The sequence below is a fragment of the Amblyraja radiata genome, chromosome 32 (assembly GCF_010909765.2).
Source record: "Amblyraja radiata isolate CabotCenter1 chromosome 32, sAmbRad1.1.pri, whole genome shotgun sequence".
In the NCBI taxonomy this organism is placed as follows: domain Eukaryota; kingdom Metazoa; phylum Chordata; class Chondrichthyes; order Rajiformes; family Rajidae; genus Amblyraja; species Amblyraja radiata.
This window is the reverse complement of record NC_045987.1, coordinates 30,569,366-30,580,939: the sequence shown is the minus strand read 5'-3', so window position 1 is coordinate 30,580,939 and position 11,574 is coordinate 30,569,366. Positions and strand designations below refer to the sequence as shown.

The 11,574-nt window shown below is 51.5% G+C and overlaps 1 pseudogene; it reads left to right on the top strand.

The window, feature by feature from the left end:
• Window positions 1-717: 717 nt before the first annotated feature.
• The window catches only part of LOC116991095, a 184,924-nt pseudogene continuing 174,067 nt past the window's right edge, over window positions 718-11,574 (top strand).

Genomic DNA, 11,574 nt, shown 5'->3' with positions numbered 1-11,574 from the left:
ACAGAGAGAGAGAGACAGACAGTGAGAGACAGAGAGAGTGCAGGAATAACTCAGCATGTCAGGCAGCATTTGTGGAGAAGATAGACACAAAGTGCTGGAGTAACTCAGCGGGTCATGCAGCATCTGTGGAGAAAATGTATGGGTGACATTTTGGGTAGAGACCCTTTAGTTTAGTTTAGAGATGCAGCGCGGAAACAGGTCTTTCGACCCGCGGAGTCCGCGCCGACCAGCGATCACCCCGTACACTAGCACTATCCTACGCACATTAGGGACAATTTAACAATTTTGCGGAGGGCGATTAATCTACAACCCTGAACATCTTTAAAATGTTCGAGGAAACTGGAGCACCTGGAGTAAAAACCTACACCGGTCAAGGGGAGAACGTACAAACTCCGCACAGACAGCACCCATAGTCAGGATCGTACCCGGGTCTCTGCCGGTGAGGCAGCAACTGTGCCATTGTGCCGCACAGAATTATATAATGGTTTCTTCCGCCATAAACGTACCCAATATGTGCTAGTAATGTCCTATTTGCCAGCTTGTTGACCCTCTATGTACCCCTCCTGCAGGGTTTAGGAGCCGTTGCTGTGGACGGAGAGACAGGGACGTGAACGGCCATTGAGGGCGGCCAGGGTGCCGGTGAGCCCCCACCCTCCCCCCATCTGCTCGGTGTGCGGTTGAGCTTCGAGGGGCTGAGCTTTGATGGAGGATCACATGATGGGGCACAACAAGGAGAAGCGTTTTGAGTGTGACTTGTGCGGCAAGGCCTGGCAGTGCCCGAGCCAGCTGGAGATCCACCAGCGGGTTCACGCGGGAGAACGCCCCTTCAACTGCTCGGAATGTGGCAAGAGCTTCATCCGCTACGGCAACCTGCAGCAGCACAACCGTGTGCACTCCAGCGAGAGGCCCTTCACCTGCTCCGACTGCGGCAAGAGCTTCAAGACGGCGAATGAGCTGAAGATGCACCGGCAGGTGCACACGGGCGAGAAGCCCTATAGCTGCTCCACCTGCTGCAAGAGCTTTGCCCAGTTGTTGGGGCTACGGCAGCACCGGCGGGTGCACAGCAGTGAGCGGCCCTTCACCTGCTCTGACTGCGGCAAAGGCTTTAAGTCGTCACCAGACCTGAAGCAGCACAGGCGCCTGCACACCGTGGAGCGGCCCTACACCTTCAACGACTGCGGCAAGGGCTTCATCCGCAAAAGCAACCTGCTGGTGCACCAGCGCACCCACACTGGCGAGCGCCCCTACACCTGTGTCCTGTGCGGCAAGGGCTTCACCCAGTCCACCAGCTTGCAGAAGCACCAACGCACCCACACCAGCGAGCGTCCCTACACCTGCGCCCAGTGTGGCAAGGGCTTCACCCAGTCCTGTCACCTGCTGGAGCACCAGCACACCCACACCGGCGAGCGCCCCTATACCTGCAGCTACTGCGGCAAGGGCTTCACCCACTCCGGCAACCTGCTGGTGCACCAGCGCACCCACACTGGCGAGCACCCCTTCACCTGTGCCCAGTGCAGCAAGGGCTTCACCAGCACCGGCAACCTGCTGGTGCACGAGCGCACCCACACTGGCGAGCGTCCCCTACACCTGCACCCAGTGCGGCAAGAGCTTCACCCAGTCCGGCAACCTGCTGGAGCATCAGTGCACTCACACCGGCGAGCGCCCCTACACCTGCGCCCAGTGCGGCAAGGGCTTCACCCAGTCCAGTCACCTGCTGGTGCACCAGCGTACCCACACTGGCAAGCACCCCTTCATCTGCACCCAGTGCGACAAAGGCATCACTCGCTTCTCCAAGCTGCTGTCCCACCAGCGCACCCACACCGGCGAGCGCCCCTATACCTGTGCCCAGTGCGGCAAGGGCTTCACCAGTTCCTCCAGGCTGCTGTCCTAACAGCGGGTAACATTTCAGGGTCGAGACCCATCTTCACCGTTGACCCGAAATGTCACCCATTCCTTGTCTCCAGTGATGCTGCCTGTCCCGCTGAGTTACTCCAGCACTCATAAATGTCACTTATCCATGTTCTCCAGAGATGCTGCCTGACCCGCTGAGTTACTCCAGCACTCTGTGAATGTCACCTATCCATGTTCTCCACAGATACTGCCTGACCCGCTGAGTTACTCCAGCACTTTGTGTTAGTCATAGAGTGATACAGTGTGGAAACAGGCCCTTCGGCCCAACTTGCCCACATCGACCAACATAGAAACATAGAAAATAGGTGCAGGAGTAGACCATTCGGCCCTTCGAGCCTGCACCACCATTCAATATGATCATGGCTGATCATCCAACTCAGTATCCCGTACCTGCCTTCTCTCCGTACCCCCTGACCCCCCTAGCAACAAGGGCCACATCCAACTCCCTCTTAAATATAGCCAATGAACTGGCCTCAACTACCCTCTGTGGCGGAGAGTTCCAGAGATTCACCACTCTCTGTGTGAAAAATGTTCTTTTCATCTCGGTCTTAGAGGATTTCCCCCTTATCCTTAAGCTGTGACCCCTTGTCCTGGACTTCCCCAACATCGGGAACAATCTCCCTGCATCTAGTCTGTCCAACCCTTTAAGAATTTTGTAAGTTTCTATAAGATCCCCCCTCAATCTCCTAAATTCTAGCGAGTATAAGCCGAGTCTATCCAGTCTTTCTTCATATGAAAGTCCTGACATCCCTGGAATCAGTCTGGTGAACCTTCTCTGTACTCCCTCTATGGCAATAATGTCCTTCCTTCGATTTGGAGACCAAAACTGTACGTAATACTCCAGATGTGGTCTCACCAAGACCCTGTACAACTGCAGTAGAACCTCCCTGCTCCTATACTCAAATCCTTTTGCTATGAAAGCTAATATACCATTCGCTTTCTTCACTGCCTGCTGCACCTGCATGCCTACTTTCAATGTAGGCATTGACACCTCCGCTCAGTCCGCAATAACCTACCTGAACTGCCGGTGGCTCAGCACTTCAACTCCCCCACCCATTCCCAATCCGACCTCTCTGTCCTGGGCCTCCTCCATTGCCAGAGTAATCAACACTGGAAATTGGAGGAACAGCACCTCATATTCCGCCTGGGTTGCTTGCGTCCGGATGGCATGAACGTTGAATTCTACCAATTTTGCTAGCCCTTGCTGTCTCCTCCCCTTCCTTAACCCTCGAGCTGTCTCCTCCCATCCCCCCGCCCTCGGGCTCCTCCTCCCTTTTTCCTTCCTTCTCCCCCCCACCCCCCCATCAGTCTGAAGAAGGGTTTCGGCCCGAAACGTCGCCTATTTCCTTCGCTCCATAGATGCTGCTGCACCCGCTGAGTTTCTCCAGCATTTTTGTGTACCTTCTGCCTACTTTCAATGACTGGTGTACCATGACACCCAGGTCTCGTTGCATCTCCCCTTTTCCTAATCGGCCACCATTTAGATAATAGTCTGCTTTCCTGTTTTTGCCACCAAAGTGGATAACCTCACATTTATCCACATTATACTGCATCTGCCAAACATTTGACCACTCACCCAGCCTATCCAAGTCACCTTGCAGTCTCCTAGCATCCTCCTCACAGCTAACACTGCCCCCTAGCTTAGTGTCATCCGCAAACTTGGAGCTATTGCCTTCAATTCCCTCGTCCAGATCATTAATATATATTGTAAATAGCTGGGGTCCCAGCACCGAGCCTTGCGGTACCCCACTAGTCACTGCCTGCCATTGTGAAAAGGACCCGTTTACTCCTGCTCTTTGCTTCCTGTTTGCCAGCCAGTTCTCTATCCACATCAATACTGAACCCCCAATACCGTGTGCTTTAAGTTTGTATACTAATCTCTTATGCGGGACCTTGTCGAAAGCCTTCTGAAAGTCCAGATACACCACATCCACTGGTTCGCCCCTATCCACTCTACTAGTTACATCCTCGAAAAATTCTATAAGATTCGTCAGACATGATTTACCTTTCGTAAATCCATGCTGACTTTGTCCAATGATTTCACCACTTTGCAAATGTGCTGATATCCCATCTTTAATAACTGACTCTAGCAGTTTCCCCACTACCGATGTTAGACTAACTGGTCTGTAATTCCCTGTTTTCTCTCTCTCTCCCTTCTTACAAAGTGGGGTTATGTTAGCTACCCTCCAATCCTCAGGAACTACTCCAGAATCTAAAGAGTATTGAAAAATTATCACTAATGCATCCACTATTTCTGGAGCTACTTCCTTAAGTACTCTGGGATGTAGCCTATCTGGCCCTGGGGATTTATCGGCCTTTAATCCATTCAATTTACCCAACACCCCTTCCCGACTAACCTGGATTTCACTCAGTTCCTTCATCTCCTATGACCCGCGGTCCCGCTATTTCCGGCATATTATTTACGTCTTCCTTCGTGAAGACAGAATCAAAGTAGTTATTCAATTAGTCCGCCATATCCTTGTTCTCAGTGATCCATTTACCTGTTTCTGACTGCAAGGGACCTACATTTGTTTTAACTAATCTATTTCTCTTCACATATCAATAAAAACTTTTGCAGTCAGTTTTAATGTTCCCTGCCAGTTTTCTTTCATAATCTATTTTCCCTTTCCTAATTAAGCCCTTTGTCCTCCTCTGCTGGTCTCTGAATTTCTCCCAGTCCTCTGGTATGCTGCTTTTTCTGGCTAATTTGTACGCTTCATCTTTTGCTTTGATACTATCCCTGATTTCCCTTGTTATCCACGGATGCACTAACTTCCCTGATTTATTCTTTTGACAAACTGGGATGAACAATTTTTGTAGTTCATCCATGCAGTCTTTAAATGCCTTCCATTGCATATCCACCGTCAACCCTTTTAGAATTAATTGCCAGTCAATCTTGGCCAATTCACATCTCATACCCTCAAAGTTACCTTTATTTTAAGTTCAGAACCATTGTTTCTGAATTAACAATGTCACTCTCCATCCTAATGAAGAACTCAACCATATTATGGTCACTCTTGCCGAAGGGGGCACGCACAACAAGACTGCTAAATAACCCTTCCTCATTACTCAATACCCAGTCTAGAATAGCCTGCTCTCTCGTTGGTTCCTCTACATGTTGGTTTAGAAAACTATCCCGCATACATTTCAAGAAATCCTCTTCCTCAGCACCCCTGCCAATTTGATTCACCCAATCTATATGTAGATTGAAGTCACCCATTATAACTGTTATACCTTTGTTGCACGCATTTCTAATTTCCTGTTTGATGCCATCCCCAACTTCACTACTACTGTTCAGTGGCCTGTACACAACACCCACTAGCGTTTTCTGCCCCTTAGTGTTTCGCATACCGATTCCACATCCTCCAAGCTAATGTCCTTCCTTTCCATTGCGTTAATCTCCTCTCTCACCAGCAACGCTACCCCACCTACTTTTCCTTTCTGTCTATCCCTCCTGAATATTGAATATCCCTGGATGTTCAGCTCCCAGCCTTGGTCACCTTGGAGCCATGTCTCCGTGATCCCAACTATATCATAATCATTAATGGCTATCTGCACGTTCAACTCATCCACCTTATTACGAATGCTCCTTGCATTGAGACACAAAGCCTTCAGGCTTGTTTTTACAACGCTCTTACCCCTTTTACAATTATGTAGAAAAGTGGCCTTTTTTGATTTTTGCCCTGGATTTGTCTGCCTGCCACTTTTACTTTTCACCTTGCTACCTATTGCTTCCACCTCCTCTGCCTCCTGCCTCACACACTGTCTACTAGCTTTCTCTATTTGAGTCCCTCCCCCCAACCGTTCTAGTTTAAAGTCTCCCCAGTAGCCTTTGGAAATCTCCCCGCCAGGATATTGGTCCCCCTCGGGTTCAAGTGCAACCCATCCTTTTTGTACAGGTCGCACCTTCCACAAAAGAGGTCCCAATGATCCAGAAATTTGAATCCCTGCCCTCTGCACCAGTCCTTCAGCCACACATTTATCCTCCACCTCGCTCCATTCCTACTCTCACTGTCGCGTGGCACAGGCAGTAATCCCGAGATTGTTACCTTTGCGGTCCTTCTCTTTAACTCCCCTCCTAACTCCCTAAATTCTCCTTTCAGGACCTCTTCTCTTTTCTCTACCTATGTCATTGGTACCTATATGCACCACGATCTCAGGCTCCTCTCCCTCCCATTTCAGGATATCTTGGACACGTTCAGACACATCCCAGACCCTGGCATCAGGGAGGCAAACTACCATCCGGGTCTCCCGACTGCATCCACAGATTCGCCTGTCTGACCCCCTAACTATAGAGTCCCCTATTACTAATGCCCTCCTCTTCTTTTCCTTACCCTTCTGAGCAACAGGACCGGTCTCTGTACCGGAGGCCCGGCCGCTGTCGCTACCCCCAGGTAGGCTGTCCCCCCCAACAGTACTCAAACAGGAGTACTTATTGTCAAGGTATACAGCCACCGGGGTACTCTCTAGTCCCTGCTTGTGCCCCTTGCCTCTCCCAACCGTGACCGACTTGCCTGCCTCCTGTGGTCTTGGAGTGACCACCTCCCTGTAACTCCTCTCAATGACTTCCTCGCTCTCCCTGACCAGATGGAGGTCATCGAGCTGCTGCTCCAGGTTCCTAATACGGTCCCTTAGAAGCCCCATCTCAGCGCACCTGGAGCAGATGTGGACGTCTGTAAGACTGTCAGATTCCTTGATCTCTCACATCTGACATCCAGAACAGCAAACTCCCCTGGCCCTCATACTCCCCTCTTACATAGAAACATAGAAACATAGAAAGTAGGTGCGAGAGTAGACCACCAGGTCCGTCGAGCCCGCACCGCCATTCGCTCATGGCTGAACACTAAACAGACACACTTACCCACAAACAGTAGACACAAGACACAGAACACAAGACACTACCCTCCCCTTTATACCGCTATCACCCCTCTCCACCCCAAGAACCTCGTGATCTCCTGGGGGAGGCAAAAAACCGGATAAAAACCCAGGTCCAATTCGGGAAAAAAATCCGGGAAATTCCTCTCCGACCCCAATCCAGGCGATCGACACTTGTCCAGGAGATCACTCAGGTCTTACTATACTAACCATACCTAGGTCCATATCCCTGCCCTCTCCCCGTAGCCCCTTATCCCCTTGGCAGCTAAAAAACCATCTATTTTAGTCTTAAATATATTTAAAGTTTCTGCTTCCACTGCTCCCTGGGGCAGTGAATTCCATAAATTAACCACCCTCTGGGTGAAGAAGTTCTTCCTCATCTCAGTTTTAAAAGAGCCCCCCCTTATTCTGCAACTATGCCCCCTAGTTCTAGTTTCCCCGATCATTGGGAACATCCTCGGTGCATCCACCCGATCAAGGCCCCTCACGATCTTATATGTTTCAATGAGATCGCCTCTCATTCTTCTAAACTCCAAAGAGTAGAGTTCCAGCCTACTTAACCTTTCCTCATATGTCAATCCCCTCATTGCAGGAATTAATCTTGTAAACCTTCGCTGCACTGCCTCCAGGGCTAGTACATCCTTTCTTAAGTATGGACCCCAGAACTGTACACAGTATTCCAAATGTGGTCTCACTAATACTGTGTACAGCTGCAGCAAGACCTCCGTGTTTTTATACTCAATCCCCCTAGCAATAAAGGCCAAAACTCCATTGGCCTTCCTGATTGCTTGCTGCACCTGCATACTAACTTTTAGTGATTCATGTACTAATACCCCTAGATCCCTTTGCGTTGCATTACAACGCAGCTCCTCCTCATTTAGAAAATAACTTGCCCTATCATTTTTTTTCCCAAAGTGAATGACTTCACATTTATTAGTATTAAATTTCATCTGCCAAGTTGTTGCCCACTCACCTAGCTTATCTATATCCTTTTGCAGACTCTTCCTATCCTCCTCATCCCCTACTTTTCCTCCCATTTTTGTATCGTCCGCAAATTTTGATATATTACACTTGGTTCCCTCCTCCAAATCATTTATATAAATTGTGAACAACTGGGGTCCCAGCACCGACCCTTGCGGAACCCCGCTAGTTACCGGTTGCCATCCCGAGTATGAACCATTTATCCCCTCTTACCTAGGATACAATACAAAACAAACTGTCACAATACAATCAGCAGGGATCTGACTCCCAATCAGCTGCTCCCTCTTGTCTGCTTCCACCAATCAGCGGCTTCCTCAAGCCCACTTGTTTTTGAAGTACGAGTGGAACTTGGAACGTTGCAGATTTCGGTACTCCTCCCTCGGCGACCTCTCCAACGGCTCTCGGGCCTCTGTAAGCAACAAGCCCCGCGCTCGGATTTTATCCCTACCGCTCGGGTGTAGCTCCTCCCTCGGCGACCTCTCCAACGGCTCTCGGGCCTCTGTAAGCAACAAGCCCCGCGCTCGTGTTTTATCCCTACCGCTCGGGTGTAGCTCCTCCCTCGGCGACCTCTCCAACGGCTCTCGGACCTCTAAGCAACAAGCCCCGCGCTCGGGTTTTATCCCTACCGCTCGGGTGTAGCTCCTCCCTCGGCGACCTCTCCAACGGCTCTCGGGCCTCTAAGCAACAAGCCCCGCGCTCGGGTTTTATCCCTACCGCTCGGGTGTAGCTCCTCCCTCGGCGACCTATCCAATGGCTCTCGGGCCTCTAAGCAACAAGCCCCGCGCTCGGGTTTTATCCCTACCGCTAGGGTGTAGCTCCTCCCTCGGCGACCTCTCCAACGGCTCTCAGGCCTCTGTAAGCAACAAGCCCCGCGCTCGGGTTTTATCCCTACCGCTCGGGTGTAGCTCCTCCCTCGGCGACCTCTCCAACTGCTCTCGGCCCTCTGTAAGCAACAAGCCCCGCGCTCGGGTTTTATCCCTACCGCTCGGGTGTAGCTCCTCCCTCGGCGACCTCTCCAACAGCTCTCGGGCCTCTGTAAGCAACAAGCCCCGCGCTCGGGTTTTATCCCTACCGCTCGGGTGTAGCTCCTCCCTCGGCGACCTCTCCAACGGCTCTCGGGCCTCTGTAAGCAACAAGCCCCGCGCTCGGGTTTTATCCCTACCGCTCGGGTGTAGCTCCTCCCTCGGCGACCTCTCCAACGGCTCTCGGGCCTCTGTAAGCAACAAGCCCCGCGCTCGGGTTTTATCCCTACCGCTCGGGTGTAGCTCCTCCCTCGGCGACCTCTCCAACGGCTCTCGGGCCTCTGTAAGCAACAAGCCCCGCGCTCGGGTTTTATCCCTACCGCTCGGGTGTAGCTCCTCCCTCGGCGACCTCTCCAACGGCTCTCGGGCCTCTAAGCAACAAGCCCCGCGCTCGGGTTTTATCCCTACCGCTCGGGTGTAGCTCCTCCCTCGGCGACCTCTCCAACGGCTCTCGTGCCTCTAAGCAACAAGCCCCGCGCTCGTGTTTTATCCCTACCGCTCGGGTGTAGCTCCTCCCTCGGCGACCTCTCCAACGGCTCGCGGGCCTCTGTAAGCAACAAGCCCCGCGCTCGGGTTTTATCCCTACCGCCCGGGTGTAGCTCCTCCCTCGGCGACCTCTCCAACGGCTCTCGGGCCTCTGTAAGCAACAAGCCCCGCGCTCGGGTTTTATCCCTACCGCTCGGGTGTAGCTCCTCCCTCGGCGACCTCTCTAACGGCTCTCGGGCCTCTAAGCAACAAGCCCCGCGCTCGGGTTTTATCCCTACCGCTCGGGTGTAGCTCCTCCCTCGGCAACCTCTCCAATGGCTCTCGGGCCTCTAAGCAACAAGCCCCGCGCTCGGGTTTTATCCCTACTGCTCGGGTGTAGCTCCTCCCTCGGCGACCTCTCCAACGGCTCTCAGGCCTTTGTAAGCAACAAGCCCCGCGCTCGGGTTTTATCCCTACCGCTCGGGTGTAGCTCCTCCCTCGGCGACCTCTCCAACTGCTCTCGGGCCTCTGTAAGCAACAAGCCCCGCGCTCGGGTTTTATCCCTACCGCTCGGGTGTAGCTCCTCCCTCGGCGACCTCTCCAACGGCTCTCGGGCCTCTGTAAGCAACAAGCCCCGCGCTCGGGTTATATCCCTACCGCTCCGGTGTAGCTCCTCCCTAGGCGACCTCTCCAATGGCTCTCGGGCCTCATATCCCAGCTACACTAGTCCCACCTGCCTGTGTTTGGTCCATATCCCTCCAAACTTGTCCTATACATGTAACTGTCTAACTGTTTCTTGGGATAGTCTCAGCCTCAACTACCTCCTCTGACAGTTTGTTCCATACTCCCACCACCCTCTGTGTGAAAAGGTTACCCCTCAGTTTCCTTTTAAATCTTTTCCCCTTCACCTTGAACCCATGTCTTCTGGTCCTTGATTCCCTCACTCTGGGCAAGAGATTCTGTGCATCTAACTAAATTATGTTCTATGCAAGATTCCAGCATCTGCAGCTTCTTTTGTCTCCCTCGCCTATATCCACCTCACTTCTGAAGAAGGGTCTCAACCTGAAACGTCACACATTCCCTCTCTCTAGAGATGCTGCCTGTCCCGCTGAGTTACTCCAGCATTTTGTGTCCACCTGTCACTTGCCAGGCTTTATCCAGCCCCCATCTCTCTTTTCCAGCTTCCTTCCCCCACCCTCTCCATTCAGTCTGAAGAAGGGTCCTGACTTAAAACGTCATCTGTCCATTTCCTCTAAAGCAGTGGAGGAACTCAGTGGGTCAGGCCGCATCTGTAGAGGGAAGGGAATCTAAGGCGACCACTCCCACCTCTCCTCTCCAACTTTCTCCACCCCCAACACCAAGCAGTGTGAAGAAGGGTCCTGACCTAGAATGTTGCCTGTCCATGCTCTCCAGACGTGCAAGTTACTCCAGGAGATTGTGTCTCTCTTTGTAAACTAGCATCTGCTGTTCCTTCTTTACGTATGTGAAGAGGAAAACATTAGTTAAGACCAAAGTTGGAAAGACTGAAAAAGGTGAATTTATTATGGGGAACAAGGAAATGACATGAGTTGAACAGTTACTTTGGATCCATCATCACTAAGGAGTACACAAACAATCTTCCTGATGTACTAGTGGCCAGAGGATTTGGGGTGATGGAGGAACTGAAGGAAATCCATATTAGGCAGGAAATGGTGTTGGGTAGACTGATGGGACTGAAGGCTGATAAATCCCCAGGGCCTGATGGTCTGCATCCCAGGGTACTTAAGGAAGTGGCTCTAGGAATCGTGGACGCATTGGTGATCATTTTCCAATGTTCCATAGATTCAGGATCAGTTGCTCTGGATTGGAGGGTAGCTAATGTTATCGCACTTTTTAAGAAAGGCAGGAGAGAGAAAACGGAATTATATACCAGTGGGGCATGACATCGGTGGTGGGGAAGATGCTGGAGTCAATTATAAAAGATGAAATAGCCGCATATTTGGATAGCAGTAACAAGATCGGTCCGAGTCAGCATGGATTTACGAAGGGGAACTCATGCTTGATCAATCTTCTGGAATTTTTTGAGGATGTAACAAGGAAAATGGACAAGGGAGAGCCAGTGGATGTAGTGTACCAGGACTTTCAGAAAGCATTTGATAAGGTTCCACATGGGAGATTAGTGGCCAAATTTAGGGCATAGGGTATTGGGGGTAGAGTGCTGACATGGATAGAAAATTGGTTGGCAGACAGGAAACAAAGAGTAGAGATTAACAGGTCCCTTTCAGAATGGCAGGCAGTGACTAGTGGGGTGCTGCAAGGCTCGGTGCAGCTATTTACCATA